The following is a 12610-nucleotide window of genomic DNA, read 5'->3' as shown; positions in this document are numbered from 1 at the left end:
CCCCTTGGTGGTACCTCTCTCTCCAGAGTGTCCTTGAAAAGCCCAGGGGTGCCCTGTGAAAGGCTGGCCATTAAGCAGAACAAATTCAGCCTCTGTGCATGCACAGGAGTGATCCTGCTTTGCTCCCTCTGCCAAAGGAGGAACTGCAGTGCCCACAGCCCCAGCTCACTAGAAGTCTGAAGTCCTTCCCTAAAATATGATGAACCAAGCCTGTTCTGGGAAGATCTGTGTTGCAATCACAGCTGCAAGTGCAGTTTCTCTGCAGCCCCAGGGACACCGGGACTTAGCCTGTAAAAGGTTCCTGCCTGCCCATGCACTCCTGCGATTCCTCCTCCTCCTGGCAGTCTGGATCTCACCCCTGGGACACCAATTCTGGTACTGAATGGAGGGAAAACCACCCTGCCAGACACTGGTGAATCACCTGCCATCCCACTCCAAAGCTGCCAGCACAAAGGAGTTAAAAAAATCTGTTTGAGCTGAAAGTATTTATGCTTCAGCAGTTCCATTAATAGGTATTAAATAACACTCCTTTAAGCTACAATGCTGCTTCATAGGGTTTCAGCCTCATCTTTATGGATGCCTTGTCATAATTTCTAGAATTATAGAATTTCCAGCCACACACCTACATATATCTGCAAAGTTACAAAATAGTCAAAGATTATTTTTTTCTGCCCACAACTAGCAGAAATGACTTTTCATTAATCAGGATCAGATGAGATGAAATCAAATCAATTCTTCTCCTCAAAGTTTGAGATGCACAAAAAAAGAGAAAACAACTCTTCTCAACCCTCAGCTCAGGAGCTATAGTGAAAGTCCAGCTCTGGGTACATTGTCCCTGGGTGGAATTGCCACACCATGTGAGCACTTACTACTTCTGCTCGCTGCTCCTCTCCACACACTCATAAATGCTGCCTCGATTCCTGTTAACCGGACACTCTCCCCTCTTTATGTTCTTGGCTTATTCCCAAAAATTCAACCACAGCCTAATCCACATGTTCTTTCTTTTACTTTGTACACCATACACTCCCATTAGGCATCATCTCCAAAAAGCACCTTCCAGGAGATACAATTCCCCATTCCTTCAAGCAATTCCAAATGTACTCAGAGGAGGTAGTGAGGCAATCTCCTACACATGTCAAATTGTGTTGGAGAGTAATAAGATACCAGGTATGGAAATATAATTGTGCCTGAGAAGGAGAGAAGTAAATGAGTTTCATTGTTAACAATGTAAAATTCACATTGCAACTGACTCCAGGACTCCCACTGGCCCAGAATCTGAGCTCAAATCTCACATGCATCACTTCTAGCATTTGTATGTGTGAATGCATCCATTGCCTAGCAGGAGACTGAAGAAAAAGCAGGAGTGTGCTACTCTTCATGCTGAAATCCATGGGTATTTTGGTTAGAACCTCTCTGAGGATCCCTGAGCACAGTGAGATGCTCTTTGCCTTCACAGAGACAGCACTTTCCAGGACACAGCAAGCCCTGCTGAGCACCTGTCCTCATACCCATTTGTCTCCACATGACATTGGTGGGAGGCTTTTCCTACTGACAGAGCCTGTTCTGCCCAGCCCAAAAGCATCCAGAGCAGTTCTTAGAACCTTCTGCTTGATAAACAGGAAACTTAAAAAAACATGGGGGAGGCACATCAAAGTGCAATAAAATGAGATGACATCCTCTGCTCTGCAGAGGCCCAGACAGATTTCTGACTACACTGTAGCAGCAAACCAGCATGATAAAAGAGCTAAAGCAAGAGGTTATGATATGCTTGAATCACTCCAGAGAAAGCAAGTGCTGTGTGTAACTAGGGAGATAAATAATCAGGCAGACAGTGTAGCACTGCCCCCTCACTCACTTAAATCAAAGCAGGTTCTTTTGCCACCTCTCCACCCACTTGGAACTAGCATCAGGGAAGTTTAAAAGTTGTCATTGGCAGGAACAAATAGAGAAGTGCAATTCTGGAACTGAGATATAAACCCAGAGGCACCAGCAATGCCTCTCCAGCAGTGCTAGCAGGGCTCCCACAGGCCTGCTCCCCTCCATGTCAGCCAGAACCACCCAAAGCTTGAAAATATTCACTGCCCTCACAAGGAGTTTGGGCTTGGGAATCAGCAAAGCTGGACTGCCATACCCAGGATATATCCTGGCCAGCACATACAAGCCAAAATACAGCAGCAACCTTCACTCAGGCATGCTTGGCACAAGCCCTTTTTTCTGAGATCCCCGCGCATGTTGTCTGATTCACTGGCAATATCTGGCCCGTGACTGACTGATGCTGCTACTCAGCAGCTTGGATTTGACCCTCAGCAGGATTTACATTCTGTCTGAAGAGCCATGCATTGAAATCAGAGGGCCATGGGAGTATATCCAAGGTCAGGTTTTACTGTAATACCCTCCACCTCAAAAGCAGCTGCATGTTTCTGACAATTTGAGAAGGTAATTGAACTCAGCTGTTTCAAATGTGATTTCCATACAATGTGCACTGTACTTTGATCCTGCGTTGGAAAAAGGAATAAATAATCCTGTTTTAACCTTGACTTGACATGGCACTTGCTAGGCAAACACCCTGACTGCAGATCTCACAGCCCAAGGAGGAAAGAATGTGACATTCTAGCAAGGGAGAAGAGCTACTATTTGATATTTCTGCCCTTTAGTTCATGGTGTCAAAAAGACATCTAAGCTCACAAAACAGGCAAAAAACTGAAACTAAAAATCTGCTCTGTCCCCCCACTATATTCTTGAAAAGGGAAACTGAAAACTACACATCTCACAAGGAGCAGGTACCTGATGGTGAAAGGAGAATCTTCCATTCTCTTACATTACCTTGGTGGTGGGTGAAGCCAGAGTATTTGTTGTGAATTAATATTTTTTTCCCTAATGTAGGAAAAATAAAATCAATTTCCAAAATGCAGCTTTCACATTGCAGGCAAGGCTGAGGAGGACCAGCTGTGAGAGAGAATCACAGGTTTTCTTCACAGGCTCTGACATGATTGCAGCAAGGAACAGGAAAGAAGTTTCCAAGGACCAGGAAAGAAGTTTCCATGCAGACAGGACTCCAGGGAGCAACCTGCCTGTATGGCTGTACTCACAGGGCTCTCCCCAGCAGAGGGGCATGAGATTCAGTGAGTTTATTCTTGCAGCACTCCAAGGAGTTAGAGAAGTGACTTATTCTCCAGCTGCGAGCAAAGACAGAGAGAGTCCCAAGAAGATTTTGGTGGATCAGAGAGCTGCCCCCAGCTCTGAGTTAGCTTAGCTATCCAAGCATCCTAGAGGAAGTCTGGTAAGAGTAGAGAGAGAGAAGAGAGAACCCTGATAAAGTTATGTGTACACACCCATCCAGCCTCTGGGACCAAGGGGTAATTTCACACCTAAATTACAGTGCAAAAGCACACTCCTCTCTGCATGCAAAAAGTGAGGCCCTGCCTAAGAAGATCAAACTTTTGGGGTACAGAGTACAGCTCTGAGCTTCCCTTCTGTGAAACATAAGGGCATTCCAGAACACATCAAGGTTTGGAAAGAAACATAGAAACAGGCAAAGAAATACAACAAAATGTATAGGAAAAAAAGCAACATTATCAGTCCCAAAGTGCCTGAGAACACCAGCAACAAACTAGGGGCACAGCTTCCCTAGAAATATATATCAAAGGAAAACATACATGACTGCAGAAAATGAGGTGAGATACCAGTCTGGCTCAGCAGCACAGAAAATACTGACAGCAGGCACAGAGGCAGTGATGGGACAGTAACTCCCTGATATTTGCATGAAGTTGTATTTAAACATCCAGCGAGCTTTGATCTGCTACTCTTGCAAAGAAGCTGTTCTTAGGAGTCCTTCTGATCTAATCCCTGTAAGCTGCTCTGTTTACTGTGCTGACACCTCTGTACAGAAAATGCATCAAATACAGCCATGCACACTTGGGTGCAGGTACGTGTATGCATGCACAAGGATATGCATAGAGCATGTGAAAGAAAAAACCTGTACATGCCTTTTATCTTTGCAACCAGACCACTAACACAGGACAGAAACCAAATGCCCTTTTCTTCCTCCACTGTGCGTGACTTCAGCAGAACCATTGCAGAATTAAATACTGCTCATGGTGAGGGAGAACAGAAAACTCATCTCCAAATATGTAACGATCCACTCAGAATACACCAAGGGATTCAGTGAGTCTCTACATATGCTTCCTCTCAGCATGCAGGTGTAAGATTTAAAAATCCATATTTTTCTCCAATAAACTTAAAAACAGCTATAATACCAAGTACCAAAAGCACCATCTGTGCTTCACATATAGTGGTGATGTTTTTTTCAGAGTTGGTGCTGTTTCTTAGTATAGCTTGATCTTATTTTGTCAACCGCATCATGAAAAGTGCAAAGAACCCCTGTGGATCCAAATGTCTCTGAACAAGCTGCTTTAACAAGAGCATACAACATATTTCTGCTTCTTTAGTCAACTATATTGTTGACTCACATACTCAGTAACATTTAAATGTGTAGAAATGTTCAACCTGGACACCAAAGTGCTCCTTGCAGTGACTGACTGGAGGTTGCTGTGGCCAGCACAAGACAAGGATTTCTTGATGAAGAAAAGAAGCTGAAAAATGCAAGTACCCACAAAGATTTATTTTCCTTGCTGTGCAGGTAGCACCTCCTCGCTGTCCATCTCCCCTTTACTACATATGCACCACTTACACCCCTCCAATAAAGTCCAGCCCAGGCACTGCCCCCTTGTACACCTACCAAGTGCCAAAGCTTTTCTAAAGTCCACTGAGGGCCTTGCTTTCCAAACACATCTGCAATAGCCAGCAGTCAGAGGCCTCAGTGATGGACACACGTATCAGACTCAAAGACAGAGCCCAGGCAAGGTAAGTTTGACAAACTCCTATCTGGTCTTCCCCACCTTCACTTTTCCTCAGCTGCAAACTGTAACTTAAGCCTGGATCTGCTGCATCTCCTCAGAGCTGTGTTAATGCCATTTCCATTAACCTGCTCTGTCCAGGGCGATGTCAGCACCCACCATCCTTCTCAGAGGTACTGCAGGGATTTCTCACCACATTCAAATGTGGATGAGGGTGTCTACTTTAAACATTCAGTCACCAATTTGACATTTGGTATTTTACTTGACTCAGAATCATAGAATCATTAAGGCTGGAAAAGAGCTCCACGATCATTAATTCCAACCTTTGATCAAATACTATCATGCAACCAATCCATAGCACAAAGTGCTACGTGCAGACCCTACTGCACTCTGCACCTTGGTGTAGCATCTGTCCTTGTTCCTTCTACAAGGCCTTTTTTCTCTCAGTTTCTTTCATTCCTCCTTTTGTGTTTTGTAATGTCTATAGACAGAAACATTACTGAATGTTTCTTTACAGAAATCTTCAGCATGGTACTGAGACAGCATTTAACCGAAAAGTTCCCCAATAAATTCCTGGAAAGAAACATCAACTTTGAGCTATTTTCCTCAGTGACGTCAGATTGATTTCCCTTGTCATCCTTTGGCTGGCTTATTTTTCTTCCTCACTTTTGTCTTTCCAGTGGAGCACAGCTTCATGTCTGCCACTTTCTCTCTAGCAGAAATGTATCTGAGCAAGGCCAGTGCCTTGCTCTGTGGCACCACCTCCTCCTCCAGCACCTATAACATTTTAGATGAGGATGAACCAGATGGCTGTCACCACACAATCAGGTAACACACTGAGGGAGCACCTCTTAGGAGTATATCCTGACTGGCCTTCTCACTGCGCCTTCCTACTGAGCTCAGCGTGTTCAGTGAGTAAAAAATCACAGCATTTCATCTACCTTCTAATACCACACATGTCTTTTGAAAGTTCGGGTGTATTCATTTTGACCCAAACTCTTTTGTCCACGTTCCCTTGTGCTGTGCTGCAGGGTATACTCCAGATGGGTTCTGCTCCAAGCAAGCAATGCCATACGAAGCAAGGATCTGATGACAGATATCAAACTGCATTCTCTGCTGGTTCTAATCAGCATAGTTTCACCCATAGTTTTGCCAGTTTATAACACAAAATACATCCCTGCATTTCTTTTCAGCCTGTCACTATTTAATCAGTTGGAATGACAATCACTCTATTAAGATTTGCTGGAGCTTACAGTCACTACTCAGAATCATTGCTTAAATGCTGATTTTTTAATACCGTTCTTTGTAATATATCTAATTCTTTCAGAATTCTTTGCAGACATAAAAAAAGAGAATATAAATTATTTACTAGTGAAGCATATTAACATTTAAAACCAATGACCAATTAGAGATTTGAAAATGTCTGAATAGGCCTACTATTGAAAATGCCATCTGGTCTCCTGATTATTCCTTCCATGTGCTTCTTCATGACAACAACAAAAAAGATGATTTGGACCAAAAAAATTATTGGATTAAAAAAAATCACTTTTACTGCACTTAGCTGCTGTCAGCATCGGGCAGGGCAAACTATCAGCCTCCAAAAAAAAAATTCTCAAAGAGAGATTACTGACACAGACTTTGCTTCCACTACTTTCTTTTTATGCAGTTTCCAACCAACACTTATTGACTTACAGAGAAAAGCTCAAGCATACCTAAAGCTGTACTCTAAATTCACTCCCATTATCTTTGTGTTGACACTTCCTCCTAGAAGATATATGCTGAGCTCCAGGTGGATCATTTGTAACCTTTATAATGATGATGGCAACAAATATAGCACAGTACCCTCCAACTGACACAGAATTCACTATTCTGCAATGAATAAATTGCTTGTCAACATATGTGCAGTAGCAGTTTTTCCCCCAGTTTAATGATCACACAGCCATGACACAGCAGATATCCATGTATTAGAATGATCAGGAAAGTCTGAAGGATTTGGAGAATGAATTTCAAGCCAAAGTTGCCGCTGCCCTGGAAAGCAGCAGTATGAATTGATTTCTAGGTTGGAGTGATGCTGCACAGCAGTTCCACCTTGCATAGGGGTGACCTTCATTAAAATCCAGTTCCTTTGTCAGAACAATAAAAGCTTTCTCCTATGAAGCCTGTTGTCATGGATAGCGAGGTGCAATACCTGTGTCTGTCCACAAATTGGGCATTTGTCCTGGCAGCTGGGTGACTGAACACCTAACTGTGCTCATGGTCAATATATTGAGAGCAGAGGTGCACTGAGGTACCTAAAGGCCATGCTGTAGCAGATAGGTTTATGTAAAAACTGTGAGGCATTTCCCCTCTTCTATACAAGTTTTCTACAGGAAAACAATCTGTATAGGTCTGTATAGGCAGACAGACACCTCCTGCACTGGGAGCATCTGTATCTTGGGAGCAGGATTCTTTTATGACACTGGGAAGTACAGAATCCCTCTGGAAAAGTGAGCATGACCTACATCCACATCCCTACTGGACACCAGGACAGCCCTCACCCAGGTACTGAGCTCCCTGCAATGAGACAATGCTGCTGTCTCAGCATACATGCTGAATTTCAGGACATTCAGCAAGATCTCTTTCAGAGGGAAGGTTTTGACACTGAAATTCTCAGTGATAGTTCCTCCCTCTTAAATGAATTTGTCTTTATTTTTTTCAGATATCCAATCACAACTCTGTTTTTTTTGGTTTGGATTTTTTTCCCCCAGCTGATCTGAGAACACTCAATCTTTGCAGACAAATAAACACCTCCAGATTTCAGCTGTCTATTTGTAGTTTTACTGTTTCAGCAAAGTATAGAATATCTCTTATTTTAAAAAATAGATATTTCCATAGGAAAAACTAGATACCACTAATGAGTTCTATTTCCCAGCATGTACAGATCCATCTAGTACAGAAGCAAATAGCTCATGACTCTCCAGCAACACCTTCAGCATTAGGGGACTGCTTAATCCCACTCTGCTTCTAACTGGAATTAGCAAAACAGAGAGGAAAGCAGCCGTCTATTAATGTTAACAATCTTCATTATGGATTTACAGTATGACTCCTTTAAAAATTCACAGAAAGCATTACACTTTGAACACTGAAGTAAAAAATTTACATTGCAATGGACAGATAATTATAAATTATTTGTTAAATTTAAGACTAATCCCAGCACAAAAGGCACAATTGTTTTAATTTAGGGATAGAAAATATTTGTGATGAAAGTTAACAGAATTTTTACCCTGCGCTATTCATCTTGTCAGCTGTCAAAGGGGAGAAAGTTCTTTAAAACTGAAGGGTTTTTTCCCTTCATTTTGCTAAACTTTAGGCATTTTTAATGTCTTCCAGCTCCCCAGATTATGCCTACATAGACATGCACACCCCATACAATTTTTAAGCCTTGAAAAGCAGCGCTTGCTTTTACTACCCTCTTCACCTCTTTCTACATTGCATTGTTCAAAGTGAGACTTTCACCTCTGGGGGTCTCATTTCTTCTTCTTAATTATTTCCAGGCAGGAAAAAGTCAAGCAAGTGAGGATAAGTCATTTTCACCTTTAGTTCTACAGCGGGAGAAAACCCAAGGACTCTAGACGTGCTCTGGAGTGTAACAATTAGCATAGCAATTAATTGTGGTATCCTCTACCAATGAAAATTTGGTTCAGTGCAACAGCAACACCATGCGACACTGCCTCACATTCTGCATACGTTTATTTCTTCCCAAATTACACATGTAGGCCTAGAAATGTCTCACTTTTTTAATTAGCATCGTACCAGATGGGATGACTAAGAGCCCGAGTTTAAAATTCATGTGCAAAACTTCTCTTCTGCAGAAGCCTGTGATGTCATTTAGTGACACAGGCCCCGCCCCACTCATGGGACAGCAGTCATCCTTCCAGGACAAAAATGGTCACTGCAGAAACAACTCTGCAATGTTCAGAACCTTCACAGAATCATCATAAAGTCATAGAATGCTTTGGGTTAGAAAGGATTTCTGAAGATCATCCCGTTCCAACCCCCTGTTGAATGCCATTCAACAGACCAGGTTGCTCAAGGATCTTCCATCCAACCTGGCCTTGAACAGTTCCAGGAATGGGGCACCCACAACCTTCCTGGGCAACCCCACAACTCTTCCAGCCCTATCACCCTCACAATTATTCCTTCCTAATATCTAATTTAAACCACTAAAGCCATTACCCCTTGTCCTATTACTCCGTATTGTTTTTTAAAGTTCCTCTCTGGCTCTCTTGTAGCCCTTTTAGGTACTGGAAGGTGCTATAAGGTCTCCCTGAAGCCTTCTCTTCTCCATGCTGAACACTCCCAACCCTCTCAAACTGTCTCCACAGGAGTGGTGCTCCAGCCCTGTGATCATTTTCATGGTCCTCAGCAGTGGAGCTTTCTCTTGGATTCTGCATTCGTGTGCAACTTGAATTCATTGCACAACTTGAAAAAAACGACTTCTGGGCTCAGACCAGCTCCTTTGCACATCCCTGCAGCAAACATCAGTTCTTCATGCCCCAGGCAATAGTACTGTTAAAGGCAGATCAAGACAAGGCAAGACAAGCCACCCGCAACTCTCAAGCCAGGCTGTGAATTGACATGGGAAGTTACAGTCAACCTCCTCTTCCTCCCTCACTGTGCTCCAAGGGGCAGCTCAGCAGCTACTCTGCAGATTTCCCTTCTGCCTTAGCTGTGGCAGACAGTCTTTGAAACTGCTCGCAGCTGTTATTATATTTCTGTGCTTTTTAAAATTACACATTTCCCTTTAAATACAGTATTTGATTTAAATATTTGGAGAATACAAATTTCTTTATTTACACATGCCTGAAAAAAAAACTCTGACTGCTGTGTTCCCTGGGTAATTCAGGAATTCTCACCAGCCTCCTTTCAGTTAATTACTCTGTGAGACTGCCTGGTGAAAAATGAATCCTTCCTGATTCCCCTCCAGAAAAACATGCAGCAAGTGGCAAGTCAGACTAATTCTTGCTGCAAGAGAGCTGTGCACACAGCAAACACAGCATGTGAAACAAATCAATACTGTAATCACCAATGCAACCTATCAAACCCAACTCCAGGGTCAATCAATACTGTATCTTCCCAGATGACAACTGGGGAACAGAAGCTTTTAATACCTTTCCAAGATAAATCTCTTCCTTTACAATGTGAGACACAATTTTCCAGTATCTTCTGTAGTAAGAGGAGGATTTTCCTAGAAATTAGCCAGGTCTTAGATTAAAGCAGCCAAAGCTTTCCGCATTTAGGAGACCTTCCATACACCTCTCCACTCAGATACCCCATTTATTTTTAGCAGTAACCCTTCCTGTTCCTGTACTACACACCAAGCAATGCAAACCCTCCAATTTTGCCTCTTCAGGAGAGCAGATCATTTCATGACTGAATTGTATCTGCCAAATTAAACACTTAATAGCCCAGAAACCACCATCCAACCGTGGTTTCAGGGACCAGTTTATGCAAATCCCAGATACCAATGTGTTAATGTTAGCTTGATGTGATCAAGGTCTATATATGTACTTCTTCTGGGAATGAAACCCATCTGTCTCAGCACTGTGCAGTGATTAATAGCTTTTTATCCCATACTACCTCCATGATGCAGTGGGCTATTAGACCCCTTTGACAGAACTGAGACAGGGGGAGATTAAGGGTCTCACCTACATGGATAGGTGCAGGCAGACACGTGCTCCCCTGCCTGTGCTGGCTGGATGTGGATCTGTTTGGGCCTGGAAGCCACAAGCAGGCTGCTGTGCCATGCTTAGCTGCCCAGCAGAGCCCTTTTCCCTGGCACAGCATCGTGCCAGTGGCTCCCAGGCAGGAGGAGCTGCCTCTCGAGCAGCCAGCCAGGGAGCAGAGGGCAGAGGTCTGTCTGCAGCCAGCCCTGGGGACACATCTGCAGGGACAGGGACAGACTGAGGGCACAGGTCTGTCTGCAGCCAGCCCTGGGGACACATCTGCAGGGACAGGGACAGACTGAGGGCACAGGTCTGTCTGCAGCCAGCCCTGGGGACACATCTGCAGGGACAGGGACAGACTGAGGGCACAGGTCTATCTGCAGCCAGCCCTGGGGACACATCTGCAGGGACAGGGACAGACTGAGGGCACAGGTCTGTCTGCAGCCAGCCCTGGGGACACGTTTGCAAGAACATGGATCCTGATTAGGGATGTGCCCTGATCAAGGGCACCCAGCCATTAGCAGTGGAGGGGTGAACTAGACTGAAGCCTGAGTAGCTAATTCACAAGATCATCAGGACTTGAGGGAATTGCCTGAATTTGTGTCAGGGGAGGTTTAGGTTAGATAATAGAAAAAGGTTCTTCACCCAGAGGGTGGCTGGGCACTGGAGCAGGCTCCTCAGGGAGGTGGTCACAGCTCCAAGTTTGACAGAGTTCAAGGAGCATTTGGACAATGCTCTCAGGCACGGGGGGGATCTTTGGGGGTAGACCCGGGCAGGGCCAGGAGTTGGACTTGATGATCCTGATGGGTCCCTTCCAACTCAGCATATTCTGTGGTTCTGTGACTGTTCCTATCCTTCATCTGATAAGCTACAAATGAAGCACACTAAGTACAAGGCAGTACCTCAGATAAGAGGAGGAAGAGAGAACCTTTAGAGGGTGCTCCTTCCATCCCACAGCTGGGAACAGGGCCCAGGAAATCGAGGGGATCAGCCATTGGAGCACAGCAAATTATGCACACGTTTGCAGCAGGGGATCTTCCAATTCACTGCTTTTCATTTTAGCAGAAAAGCCCTTCTGGCAGCTCCAGGAACATATCATAGCTGTGAATGACTGCTATTATTGCCCACTTTAAAAACACGCTAGGAAAAAAAATAAACATCAACATATTTCTCTCTATTTAGGATGGCTCAGGTTGAGATTAATTTGGTAAAAATCCTTAAAATACACCAGCAAATGCCCAGCCATGATTCTGGCACACATTCCACACATCAAAGCTTGTGCCTTGTGGAGGATTCCCCTTTGGAGAGTCAAGAGGTGCATGAAGAGCATGAACTACATATTGGATACAAACCTGTTTATAACAGCTCTGATTAGAAAAGGAGAAGGGAGCATCCTTGGAAATAAGCAACTGAATGATTAGTTCTTTGATTAATTGATTTGCAAGCCATTAAGGACCATTTTGGTCCTCTCACTCATTCTCCTGTGTGAAAAGTCAGGGGATTTTCCCAGAGACTGCCAGAGCTCTGCTGGAGATGATGAGATGTCTGTGGGGACAACCATCTGCCCAAGCGCTGCCAGCCTCCAGATCAGTGCCTCAATCTAGCAAGGGCCAAATTTCACAGCCTACAGACATTTCATTTTCCATTTGGCAACCTGCTGATTTCATCAGAAGTGTTAACTGAGAAAAGACTGCACATGGACCCTAAACCAGAACCTGGAACAGGCAGCAATGTTTTAAAAAGCATTTCCCTCAGCCTCTTAAACAGCATGTCAAGTGCTGTGGTTCCCTCTGCCCCCGAGACATTGTACCAAAACTCCTTTTCCTTAGGAAGCCTTTCCAAGCCTCTGATGTTCATATTTCATAGAGAGAATCCTAAAATGAAGATGACAGTCTTGTGCACTACTCTATTTCTTAGCATTTTTTCTCCCTTCTTTAACTTTCCATTTCAGCAAGCAAAGTTTAACGGAATCAATTTCTCTATGTGCTCAGTAAAATCCTCAGCAGAAGCCACTGCTCCATAGGCTTCTTTTAGTTATTTATTGGCTGC

The 12610-nt window shown here is 43.9% G+C and overlaps 1 long non-coding RNA gene across 8 annotated transcripts in view; it reads right to left on the bottom strand.

Moving 5' to 3' along the window:
- The window catches only part of LOC137480797 (uncharacterized), a 149149-nt gene that overhangs the window by 97846 nt on the left and 38693 nt on the right, over positions 1–12610 (bottom strand). The window contains exon 3 of one of the 8 annotated variants that reach the window (XR_011003085.1): positions 5368–5633. The exons of the other annotated variants lie outside the window; for them this stretch is intronic. This is a non-coding gene — a long non-coding RNA (uncharacterized lncRNA). Of the gene's footprint in view, positions 1–5367; positions 5634–12610 lie in introns of those variants that run through there. 8 annotated transcript variants of the gene reach the window in all.

The sequence above is a fragment of the Anomalospiza imberbis genome, chromosome 11 (genome assembly GCF_031753505.1).
Source record: "Anomalospiza imberbis isolate Cuckoo-Finch-1a 21T00152 chromosome 11, ASM3175350v1, whole genome shotgun sequence".
Classification (NCBI taxonomy): domain Eukaryota; kingdom Metazoa; phylum Chordata; class Aves; order Passeriformes; family Viduidae; genus Anomalospiza; species Anomalospiza imberbis.
The sequence above is the reverse complement of the archived record's forward strand: the minus strand, read 5'-3'. Positions and strand labels throughout refer to the sequence as shown.